The sequence below is a fragment of the Salarias fasciatus genome, chromosome 20 (assembly GCF_902148845.1).
Source record: "Salarias fasciatus chromosome 20, fSalaFa1.1, whole genome shotgun sequence".
Classification (NCBI taxonomy): Eukaryota; Metazoa; Chordata; class Actinopteri; order Blenniiformes; family Blenniidae; genus Salarias; species Salarias fasciatus.
The window spans coordinates 4026064-4039736 of NC_043764.1; positions in this window are offsets into that span (position 1 = coordinate 4026064).

Below are 13673 nucleotides of genomic sequence, written 5' to 3' on the forward strand. Positions count from 1 at the left end.
TGGGGGGAAGACGAACTTATTTATCCCCTCCCCTACTTTCTCAGGCAAAATTTGCACAAAAACTGCTTCTATGAATTCTCTCAACCAAACAGATCGCAATCAACACAAAATAGCATTATATATTCATGGATGTAGAAAAAACATGTACACACCTATTTTAAATATTTACATACACATTTCATAATTAATAATACACAATTTTAAATACCAACAATGCTAAAGGGAATACCGCAAGGGTAGATTTCAGCAAACAGATTAATACCAGCAATGGTAAACAGAGTATCACAAGGATATATAGCATCTAATAGCCACGAAGCAAGCGTGAACACAATTAAACCAAAGTGTCTTGGTATTGTGAGCAGAGAGCCGTCTTAAAGTCAGATTTGAAATGACGAATGTCTTGACATTGCTTTAGTTCGAGCCCCAGACTGTTCCATAACTTAACTCCACAGTGAGACTGATTAGACATTCAGAGGAAGGGCAACAGGAAAGACAAGCGGAAAGAAACGAAGACAAACAGGCAAGGCAAAATAAAACAGGAAGCCAAGCGGCAACACCTGGGCTCCGCTGCAGCAGTGTAAAAAGCGCTATGTAAGTGTCATCCATTTACCATAACACACTGGACTTGACAATAACACACTGAAGGAGACCTGACATTACTGTGTGAATAATGTGCTACAGTTATCACTAAAGTCAATCAAATTTCGAGTGCTGACTGCAACTAATCCCCAATCTTGGTATATATCAATGATGACGATGATGATGATGATGATGATGATGATGATGGCCCACAGGTTTTCTATTCCTTCTCTCTGGGACTCATAAGGGGCTGCACAACGATATGGCGAGATGGATGGATGGATGGATTCATATGAACTGAAGAACTTGCATAAACACAAATAATTCAAAACACAATACCATAAATCTAAAGGGGTTCATACCCGTTATTCAGTAAATACATGCATGCAAACACAATGAAGCAAAAAAAAAAAAAAAAAAAAAAACTTGCACAACTTTACATCTCCTACATGTCCACATCTCCTAAATTAAGCAAAGTTAAACTAAATTCCTGCTGTATTTTGCTTCACATTTTTATTTGGGGTTTGAGGTACCTCGGGTTGGGAGGGGAGCATCACCAGCCATAAGATCACTCTCAACTGTAAACATGTTTGATTATTTGCAGTCCATCTTGTATTTGATTCTGCAGCAGGGATCCAAACGTTGTCAGTATGTCAGCTGGAGGCGAGGAGCAGGAACAGTAAATATCATTCATCATCCCCTCACCGTTAGCTACAGGTTTCTACCATTGATAAACATAAAATATTCAGTGTTTGGTCAGGAGCTCTGCAACTTATCAGCTTTACGATTATCAGTGTGTAGCTGCAGCAGCTTGACTGAGCGTGAACGCAGCAGTGTGCACATGTGCAGGATGTCACAGCTGCCCCGGGGTGGCGAAAACAGGCGGTGCAAAGCAACCACAATCTACATAAAGCAACTGCGAAGGGAAATAAAACCAACCCAGCTGCCCGAAGGCAGGTCAAATCGAATAAATACGTGTCCAAAATGGGACACTTGTGTGGGAACAAGCGAGACGAGATGTTTACTGTCACTTTTGAAGGACGTAAAGGACGCAATCTGCATTTAGGCGGCGGGAAGAGAAATCCAATTTCACCGTGTATACTGCCGTCGCATTTTAATGTCAGTCGTAAATGTACTCCAGCTGAATCATATCCAGAAGTAAACCGGATGTGAGATGAATGTTCAAATGGCTATAAAGGAAACTGTTAACTACTTCGCAGCTCTGAACGGGTGCAGTATATCTGCCGGGTTTTGAGGAGGGCCTCGCCTATAATTAGCGAGCTTATTTGTCCGTTTTGTGTCGATTTGGCTGTGATGTTGAATGTTCGGGCTGTGGTAGAGTGACAGGAGGAGGAGAGGACAGAACGTGAACACGTCTGACAGTTTGGTCGCTTCCTTGTTGAAGTTTCTAATTTTTCACAGCTGATGATCCACATCGTTTAAGGTCAGATGTACTTTGGGATCAGGGACGAGGGGAGCAGGTGTCTGTCTGTTATCCGTCTCTCTGTCCGTGTAATCTTTACCCACTGTCCCTTGCAGTGGCGGGCCACAGGCGGTTGCCCTCTCTCTGTATGAGTCTGATCCCCACCGCCTGTGAAGTCAAATGTTGACAGAGAATCACGAACCACATCAGAATACTAAAGAGGCCACAGAGCGCCTTTATGAGGAGCAAGGGAGAGCCTGTGTATGTGTGTGTGTGTGTGTGTGTGTGTGTGTGTGTGTGTGTGTGTGTGTGTGCGTGTGTGTGTGTGTTCATAGTGCACAGTAATTTTATACATTGCTCCATGAAACCATCAATTGCTGTTCAGGTAAAATTTGACACCAGAGTACACCCCGTGTTATGAAAAAATACCCAGAATGCAATGTGCAGTGTAAGTCATCGTCAGTTGTCTTAGTAGAGGATGTAGTGAAGAATGTCCATGGCAATTTTCTTGCAATGGGTTGAAAGATAACCATATGTTTGAGCTGAGCAAAAATCCTGGTATTTTGATCCTCTGTAAGAACCCTGAAACCCTGATCTGGACTGCGGATTGTATGCTATGTATACTGTAGTACCAATTAGGCTGAGTAGTATTTGTATCAGTACTCGGTTTCTGCAAGTAGCGAAAGGTTTTAATTCAAAATTATTTTGAAAAAGTGATGTGAGTGCATCCCTACTTACAACGAAGACCTAAACCAATAATAGTTACATAACTAAATTAGCCTGAACAGTTTATTAAACAAAAAACAAGTGTACGGACACACACACACACACACACACACACACACACACACACACACACACACACACATCCATCTGTCAAAAATGAAATGCGTTGCTGTATTTTTTTTCCTCATCGAAGTGTTGTAGTTATTAAGTAATGTGCCTGTTAAGGCTATTTTATTGGCATGTGTGTGTGTGTGTCATCATATTTACACACCATAAAAATGACAAGCTTGCAAAAGCTCTTGCATTTTGTAGCCAGAATGATCACCGAGGCTCCGGGATGTTTTGGTGAAGCTGTACTGCTCCTCGTTCCTTTCAGTCCAGCTTGTTTCATTTCAAATGATGTCTTCCGGAGGGAAAATAATCACAAAGCCTCCAAACAAAAAAAAAAAAAAAAACAACAAAAAAAAAAGGTGTGACAGTTTCTTTTTTATAGAGCAAAAGTCCTAAAGTTGGCAATAAAGTAACTTCACCTCAAAAATGAGGCAGATCAGCTTTGATAGCAAATAAAGTCCCTCCCCCCTCAAGCTGGTCTCTTCTTGCAGTGTGTGTCTATTCTTCTTTTGTGCCTGGCAGGGAGAGAGTGTGTGTGCTGAAGTGAAGATAGAGAATCGGAGAGCAAACGAGATAGAGATGGAGATGAAAGGCCGCTGTTGACCATCGCGGTCGGCCTGCTGCTTCTGAAGGGTGTCTCGCCCTCTCTCATGCAAATGAGCACTCCTCTTATCGACGCTGCACATCGCCCAAGTCTAAATAATGACGAGCTGGTGGTAGGACCGCGCTCGCTTTGGTCTGTCGAGCACATTGAAACCTCTGCAATGAGAAGCTAAGGCCTAATGAAGTGTGTGTAACCTCAGCTGAAGAGATGTAATCTGGAGAGTCAGTACATTTCAACTGATGACACCAAGTTCCAATCTGGTGTTAATTTAATGGGCCATCACGCCAAATCTCTGCAGAACATTTGTGTCACAGCCAGGGACAAACTACAAAATCACAGTGATGATGTTTCTTCACCACATTTCCGAAAAACAATAATATTAAATTCTATTCAATTTAATTCAACTTTATAACAAACCACCTTTCGTTTTGGCTGATTCCCTTCGTATTGCTGTTTGTTATTCGTTACCAGTGAAGCAGCCTGTTGGTGCTGTTTGTGTCGGCGGTGTGCGACACGGCTTTGAGGCCTCTCTTCCACTTCCTCTGATGAGGACACTTGTTTGACTCCGCTGCCATTCTTTGCATTATCTTGCATTACACGTTTCCTCTGTTGTGCTTCTTGTCTTGCCGCTGCAGTCATCCTTTACCCTCCCGGCAATCATTTAACCTTAACCTTATCTGGAGATCGCATTGATTTTCCTGCCAGTGTTATTGCTATTAAAACACCTTCCCGAGGACACTAAGTCAATGTCAGTGTCATTTTCCCTGTGAGAGGATGTCGTGCGCTCCCCCCTCCTGGCCGCCTCTTTTCTCGTGACATCATAAAAATTTAGCAGTTTGTTTACCGACAGGAGGAAGAGAAAAACAGAAAAGTAAGAGAAAAAACAAGATGATTTTAAAATGACTGAGTCATTGCTGTGCCCTTCTGATGAAGTGAGCAGATTGGAAATGGGAAGGTTAATGAGATTTTCACAAAGTGTCCGTCTAGCGGTTTGAACCCAGATTAAATTGACACAGTCTGATTAAAATTAATTGACCTGTGAAATGAGTGTGTCCCTCAACAGTTAAGGATTGATGGATATCGCAGAGGGGGTCGAGAGGGAAGAAGATGGCGATGGTGGTGGTAGGGAAAAAATAGAAAATTAACTCAGTTTAGATGGAGGTAAAGGACAGATATGGCAGGAGACCGCTCAAAGTCCGTACTAATCACCAGGCCGGGGGCTGCAGTGGAGACACACCATTGTTTCTGTCACTCTCCTTTATTGAAGAGGGTTTTTTTTTCTTAGCAGCCAGAGGATTTGATTGTTGCAGCTTTATTGGTCCAATAACTATGAGTTTGTATGTTTGACTCTGTGACTGAAGGCTGATAATGTATCCACTAGACTGAGAACTGGTCTGGACAGGAAGAAGGAAGTTTTCATAAATCTATTCAAATGATTCATATCTGTGCTTAAATTGGACCAAAGGGTAATTTTCTGTTGTGAATCAAAGTCATGGTAGAAACCAAGGTCTCTGTAACCACAAGCTGAATGCCTGCATGTATTTTCTACCCCAGGGGTCAACAACCTGTTTGGATTTGAAACAGTGAGTCTGTCTGAAAAATTACATTTTCCATTAGTGTGTCTTTGTCTGGACCAGTAAGCAAGTAAAAACAACTGCAATTGTTAAATTAATCCTAGATTTCCTAAAATAAAGAGACTTCCATACTCTTACAGTGAGTATCAATACTGTGATTAAAGCGAGCTTTTACTTTTGCTTTGTTTAAACGCAGTCCCTCAGGCCATTGAAAGCTTGCAGCCTAAGGCCCTGTCCACACGGAGACAAGCTCAGACAAATCCGCACAAATGTTTGTACTAAGTCACCCATCGTCCACACGGAGCCAGCGTCACAGGCCTCTGAAAACGACAAAGTTTGAAGCCGGGTCCCAGAGTGGAAAAATCTGAAGACGCGCCTGAGACGTCTCCGCTGTGACGCCTTTGCCACATATATTTATTGAGAGGATTGCGTCATCGCCCCGCCTCTACAACAGGACGCATGCGCGGAAGTCCAACAGAACCACAACAACAATGGCGCTTCAAAATGTCTTTTAAATATCGGTGCAAAATAGTAATTGTACCTCGTCGTCCGTCCACACCAAACTTTCCTCAACTTTCGCTCCGGAGGTTGCCGTCTTTTGCATTTGTTTACAATACAACGTGAATACAACGCGCTTTTATACGCATGCGCACTACCCAACTATTATTGCACTGCAGCGCCGCCAGTGGGCTTGGCATATGTATTACAGCGTTTACATGCGTCTTCAGTTCACTAATGTGGACGCTTTTTTTTTTTTTTTTTTTGCTGACTCCGTCTTTACGCAATAAAATATAACCGTTTTGGCACCGTGTGGACTGGGCCTTAGAGACAACAGCCTTCTCCAACATCAGTCTGAACTAGAGATGCGCGGATGGCTCATTTTTCCATTCGCAACCGCTTCTTAAAATCTCCACCCGCCCGCTATCCGCCCGCACGAAAGATTTTTTTATCAATTTTCAAAACCGAACCCGCCCGCCATCCGCAGAATAGTGTTTTGGCTATTAGAATGTTGCTTTTTTTTATTTGAGTGCTTCAACCACATCCCGCCCGAATGTAATTAAAATCTTAATTTTTTCGACACGTCATCCGCCCGATCCGCGGTTATCCGCGGGTGCAACCGCAATCCGCGCATCTCTAGTCTGAACAGAGAGCGATTTGGCATATTTGTCATAAAGGAGAAATGTTTGATCATTCACCCTTTCTTTTTTCTTTCTGAGTTTTTTTCACCAACATGAGTGGATTTTCTCACTCTTGTTTTCTTTTATGCTCTGATTTCCATCCAGTTCAAATCAGGCTGTACGCTGATGATGTCTTAGTTTTGTCTCAAGCTCTTGCATTGTGATATTTCTATGAAACAGAACCAAACAAGGATAAACTATGTGTGTGGGTTTTTATTAGCACCATGGGTTATAGGGATAAAAAAAACACCTTTTGATGCCAAACAGGCATTGCGACTATACTATGATAGAAATGACAAGGAATTATAAGCCTCCACTCAGTGGAGTATCGAGACCATAGTAGTTACCAAAGCTACAAGACATGTTTCCCCAAGCCTGAACCAATAGTTTCAATTTGGAAACATAATAAAACAGTGAGCATGTCTTTTGTTACAGTGACAACAGAAGCCCGGTACACTTACTCTCCAGGGTTCACTTATTTCTTCAGAGCTGTATTCTCAAGTAAATTGCACATGCATACTCACATTCACCATCGATGGAGACAGATCCATCAAGATGAATCCCTTATGTGTTTTGGTTCCAAATTAACTTTTTACGCTCAATATTAACATTATCAGGACACTTTTATCACGGCACAAGTTATAAATCAGGAAAACAGTACCATGGGGGCGAATACATTGCCACTACCTCCACTTTTACTGCTGAAGTGTTCCGAGAAAAACCTTCCAAAAAGATTTATACAGACAATAAAGAGAGAAGGCTGTGCAGTGTCGAACATGTCTGATTGCTGTTATAACGCCAGAAGCCAATAACAGGGTGCTGTGTCTCACACATGCTGCTGGTGACACTTCCACAAAGCAGGACTGTGTTTATACGGCATTTAAACCTATTGGGGCCTCAGTGAAAATGGACTATGTGCTTCTCCTTTGAGAAGAATTCGGTTGAATCGTTGTTATTGTGCAGCGGTACATATGGAAAAAAATTAAATGCTAATGCAAAAAATACTTCAAAAAGCTTGTGAGCATCACTCTTAGCATCAAGATATAAAACCAATCTGGCCGATAGCGTTAATGAGGTTGGATGTTTCTGTCATACTATGACTGTTGGTCAGACCAAGGGAACCCCCACACCAAGGTGGGAAGCCCACGGGCCTTATGTTTGACACCCCTGCTTTAGATTGAAGAGAAAAAAATGTGTGAATATCTGGCTCAAACTAAATGGGATGACGGCATATTGTTCCTAATTCGTGCAATCTGAGTCTGATTAAGGGCTAATCATCCATAGTCCTGTATGTTGAACATGATAAAAGTCATGCTTTATAAAGTACTTCAGATCCCGCACACATATTATTGGTTCAGTCTAGTTGAAGATTAAGCTGTCTTGCTTCTCATTATTCTAACAGCTCTATGATTTCATCCCCGAAGTGAAACCCATTATCACGCCCCGAATGGCCCCTTTGTACAAATAGTTGACTGCAGTCCGTAGACTGGAGTGTTGGGCTAATTCACTCTCAATTCGAAGTGATGGAAAGTATAATTGAACAACCATTAAGACAGTAATGAGAAAGCCACTTCAGGAATTAACTGAACAGAAATAGAGTTGGGTATTTATTTTTTATGCCGGGAAACAGTTTTTCAAGCCGCTGATCAAACCAATCAGAAAGACCCTAATTCCTTATTTACTGTGTTCACTCAAACAACATTGTCCTTGTAAAGATGCAAAGTCGGCCAGCGATACTAAAGATGCTACAAACCTTGCTGGGAGCCGGGATATAAAAATCAATGTTCCTCGCGTTCGGCGAGGCCATGCCTCACAAACATAACAAGGGTGCTGATGGCCGTTCGCAGTCCAATGAGCGGGCATTACAGCTGCAAGGCCATAACGGAGGTGTGGTGGATTGATGGGGGCACAGAGAGAGTGTCATGCTTGGAAAGGCTTTATTGTGTGTTTTATTAAAGGATGTGCTGCTTGACTAGCAGAGGGTGGAGGCAACCTGCACGGCACAGATGTGACGAGGCCGCCCCGGCTCACTTTTTGACATTTTATTTGTGCTGTTTGTCCTTTCCAAACTGTTTTTTTTTTCCCCCCCCGAACCGAAACAGTAAACATAACTGAAACTCAGAAAAGATTTGAAATCTGGAGCTGAGAGGAATCTCATTAATATTCACAACATGTAGCTTCAACCTGAAAATAAGACAAGTTCTTTCTGCAGATAATCAGCAAATGTGGCGCAGAAGCAGCAAAAAAATTGGTTGCTGGTGTCCTGCATGGTTAATATCTTAATGTGAAGCTTTCAGGGAATTCTACAAGGTTAAATTGTGTTTGTCACCTTTTATCAGTCACATTGATGTGGCTGCTAAAGCACCAGGTCGACCTGGTCTATGAAAATTGTGAAGTGAAAATTAGTGTTAAAAAGGCAAGAAGATCACAGACTGGGATTTTCTCCCAATGTGTTTTTTTAAAAAAAGTTGTTGGAGTTGATAGATTTGTTAATTCAATATAAATTTAAGCCAGAAGACAACTAAATGGGCTAAAACAATTTAAAGACATATTCGAGTATTCTCCGCCGCATGCGCAGCTCCCTCCACATGAGGACTGTGGGAGCGCGCACGTCAGTCGCATGTCAGTTTGTTTACATCCGCGCAGCTGGAGCGTCGTCTTTCTGCATTGGATTAAAACACATTTGTAATCATGTCGGACTCTTCATCAGTAAGTAATAACCCTTTGAGAATTACGTATGAGCGTAAGAGCGCGCACAGAGGCGGCGACTCGACATGATATGTCATCACGCAAACGCATTCCCAGATTGATTGGTATTATGACTGCCCAATTACGAGTTGGAACCATACAACGCTGATTGGTTCGCAGGATCCTCCAGTATGTCTTTAAAACAGGCTATTGAGTAAACCAGGAAGTAGAACTGGGTTCATATACACTCACCGCCAACGCCATGAGGGACACCATCAACATAAACACTGAATCAGTCTGTCACCTGGAATCAACTGAAGCCCCGTTCAGGCACGTTTAAGCCACGCTTAAAGTGAAAAAAGAATCATTTCTGCATTTTCTTCCTAGAAAAGTTTGGAGTTTATGATGTTTTTTTCATGCAGGCCCACTGCTGGTTGTTGTGCGTGAGTTCACGGACATTCGTATGGATAGATTTCGATGTTGGATTGCTATTACGATGACTCTAAACTCTAAAACATTGTCATGTAAACAGACACTAAAAACACTACAAAAGTTCACTGTTTTCATTTGAAAATGTGCCAAAGGCACCTCAACGTATTCCATTACATTAATATAGTAGGAGGAGCTGCAAAGATTCAGATCAAGCACACAATGATTGATGTCTTGCGGTTGAAAATAAAAGCAATTATGGAGTGAATATTTGGTTGAAGACATTAGTTTAGCTCACATAATAACATGACTTATGTTTCAGTGAACATATAAAACCGATATAGGACAAAATCAACAAATCAGTCACAGTTTGCTGACCTCAAGCATTTGGTCTTCATCACTGTCTTATGCTTTTAATGGCCCTAACGAGATCGCTGTATCATTTCATAATGTTTGGTGTCTGATAATTCACTGGTGCGAACTTCAGGAAAACATTTAAAGGGTTCATCTTTATTGTATTTGAGTTCTATATTTGGGAAATGTTATTGTTTTGTTAGCAAATAATGAATATTAAAAGATAATAGAGGATTGAAACATAATTTTCTAAATCACATGAAACTATAAACTCCCACAACTGAGACTGGATGCCTTTGCTTACCTTATTTTTACATATTAACTACCCTTTTCGGTATTTCAGATTTATCATTCTGAGAAGAATTTAACTTCAACACTTCTTACTAGTTTCTTAATCCTGAAGCGCTTTCTTTTTGCAGGAAAATCCTTTTGTTTCGGCACAGTAGAGTTTTATCTTTATTCTTCAGGTGTGTTTAATGTCTATGATCCAGGCATGCTGCTGGGGAGTCTATGCTAGTGTGCTGCTCTCCAATTACACCACTGTCAGGAAGGATATAAGAGCACCTGAAAGTACTGGAATGTCCTATCCATCTAAAGTACCTTTAATGCTCCTCCAAGCCCGGCAATAAAAACAGGAACGGTAATCCAGAAACAGCTTAACTATACACTTAATTATAATGCGGTGATGTGCTGCTATTATCCGCATTGTAACTTGTTAATATGCAGATCACCTACGTCCTCTTTCTCGGTGGTAACAGTGCATAAAGGGAAACGTAGCATGAAAATACAATTACCATGCAAATAAGTCACGTAAATGACACCACTGTTAGGAAGCTGCAGTCCCCATCATGGTGGCCCAATCTGCCATTCAGTAATGATCTCATGTTTTGGTGTTTGTGTTTTAAACTCTGGATGAACCTGAAAACGCTTAAAAGTACATTTTAAAATAGGGGTGTCAAACATAAGGCCCGTGGGCCAAAACCGGTCTGCAAGAGGGTCCGATCCGGCCCTCCAAACCACCAAGCAAATTGTAAGTATTTCAAAGAAAGCAAAATTTTTTAAACTACAGTATTTTCTGGTGTGCAGAACTATCTGCTACGGTCGTGTTATTCATGTACAGTAGCAGTGTTAATGAAAAGTTGCATTTCCCCACTTCCATGAAGACTGAGAGCTGAAAAGTTCCATCATCGTTTTTGTGTAAATGGTCTCCAAAAACTAAACAAAGATTGAATGCATCCACTTGAAAACCTGAGCTGAGATATTGTCATGAAAGCTGCTTAAAGCCATGCTGTCAGGCTGTGTTTATAAACAGCGCTGCTTTAAAAGGATAAAAGTTGGATGTATCGGTGCCTTGCTTCCTCCTTTTTTAACGTACTCACATATTCCTGACTCCTTCACTCTATCTCCTCTCTGTAGTTTTAGTGGCTTCTTTCTTCCAGTTTCCCTCCTCTGCATGTTTCCCTTCCTCCCTCCATCTCTCCCAGGCCTGAGTGATGGTGTGGCGAGGCGAGGCAGACGGACGGAGGGTGAGGGATTGCCCCTGCCAGCCTCTGACACCGCGCTCCATTCAGGCCGGGGAAATGATCGATGTTAAATCTAATTTTAAACACACCCAGTTTAACTCAGGCAGACAGACGGAGAAGGGAGGCTCACGTCTGGCAACACAGCTGGGGCAACCTGATAAGACCTACGGTTCACGTCTACCTGCCGGTGTGTCTGCGTGTGCGCACGTGCCCGTGCACGTTGCCTTCTCACTCCAGACAGCTTTCTTGACACAGGAGCCATCTGTCCCGCGCTGAAAGGGGAGTTGGAGGGCGCCGCTTCGGAGACAGTGACGAGTATCCGGGCGTGCTAAATGCTAAATGCGCAAATATTAGCCAGTCAAACAGCGCGGGGAACAAAGTGATTGCCGAGAGCAGAAAAGACTTCTTTTGTTGTTGCTGTTCCCACCACAACACAATAAAGGCCATTGATTATTTAATGGTCCTTGAAATGTTCTTTACTTGCTTTTTCATCTTGACTGGACTCACATTTATTACAAGACTGTGTTAGACTAGTTTAAAATTGAAAGCATGTGGCCACCGTATCTATAATAAGCATGAAGTAAAATCCAGAGACTTGGCTCAGGAGTTTTCAATCTCTCCACACTTCAATCCGCATTCCGGGTACAGAAAGATCTTTCAACCCTGTTTTCTGTTTCATCCATCTCTTTATCAGAAGGTGCGATAAGTTCAAGATCTTCCGTAAAGCCGCCACACATCCAGCTTCTTCTGTCCATGGCCATGCACTCCATATTGTTGCTGTTTGTGCATTGTCCTCTGCACTGAGCGGTGAACTGGAGAACGACTGCACGGCTGCAGACAGCGCTCTGCAGCTGTCTGGGTATTACATCATCCCAACCGCAGTGACCGCTCACCAGTCGCTGTCCGCCCGCGCACCACCCGCTCACGAATCTCTTTACCCGTGAGGCCGATCTTGCAGTCAGTTTTTCAGTCGCATAGCAAAGTGGTGCATTCGTGAACGTTTGTCTTTGTTGGGCTGCAGCAGGTTGCCATCCTTGCTGCTGTACAAAAAATAAATAAATAAAAACTCACAACCGTGAAGTCAAACTCGTAATCAATTGGCATACAACTTTATAAAAACAACCAACAGCACCAACTCGTGGCTCGGCATGCAAACTTCTCTCATTTATGCATTTCTGCCATTTCCGTGTAAATGGCCATTATTTTCAAAGTGTTGCCGTGAAAATGTGGATCTTTTCTGAAACGAAAAGACGAAAACAGTGAGCTTTCACTTGAAATGTTGCTTTGCAAACAGGGGCCCTAATATACAGTATGTGCTTACATATCAAGATGTTCAACTTTCAAATTGAATTTCAGCCTTTCATTCAGATGAAATTCTTTTTACCAAACACTTGATCCATCTGAGATTGAGATTTTTTTTTTTGAGTCAGTTTCTCGCTCAGCAGCAGTGACGATCTGAATTCTGCTGTTAGTCACTGTTTCTCCACTCGGTTTGATGATGATTTATGGCTGGCCGGGTGACTTGATTAAATCACCGAACAGAACGCCAGGTAGCATTACTGAGACCATCACCGCTCTATACGGCCGTCGCATGGCAACCACTGCGCTCCTATCGAACCTGTCTGCGGGTGGAACTGCCCCGGACTGTCTCCCATGCTTCCTTTCTCTCTCTCTCTTTACTTTATCTTGATTTATTCAACTCCTCTGTTCTCTGCACACACAGTCAAAAGGCCGAACAGGCGAGCCTCAAAACCCTAATTAATCTCCACGGAGGCAGTGCTTCAGATTTTAGGTCTTGAATTGTATACTTTTACGGCTAATCAAATAAAAGCAATGGCACATGAGGGCCGCAGGGTTTATATTCAGTATGCATTCAGGCGGGTTTCAGCTCCACCTCAGCAATCACACTGAAATGTGTTGGATGCGAAAACACTCGTGCTGTGTTTATCGTGTCACTACAAAGGTGCAGAATTCAAAGTTGCGAATAGAAATCTCAGCTGGAGCAACAATCCGCATTGATCAGTCGCAGCTCAATATATTTGTGTTACCAAATCTGTGCTCAGAGCACAGTGATGTTGTATCCTTGAAAATAAATCTTCTGCAGGTCCCGAAAAGGTTGAGCGTTTGCAAACAAACAGGCCAGCTTGTGCGATAGGGAACACAGAGTAAAAGTTAAAATGGAAACCTAAAGCTGGGGCTTGCACATGCTATAAATGTTCTGTCATGTCAGACACAAATAATATACCGGTTAAACAGCCTCCCAGCAGCCCCTGCAGTTGATGGCCTGTAAATTGTTGATCAGTGGCTTGGCACAGGCCGGGTAAATTGATTCCAGGAGAATCGTCCAGGAGTAACGCTCCCTCTACAAAGGCCAAATATACAGCCATGCATTCGAATGAGGTGTGTGTGTGTGTGTGTGTGTGTGTGTGTGTGTGTGTGTGAGAGAGAGAGAGAGAGAGAGAGAGAGAGAGAGAGAGAGAGAGA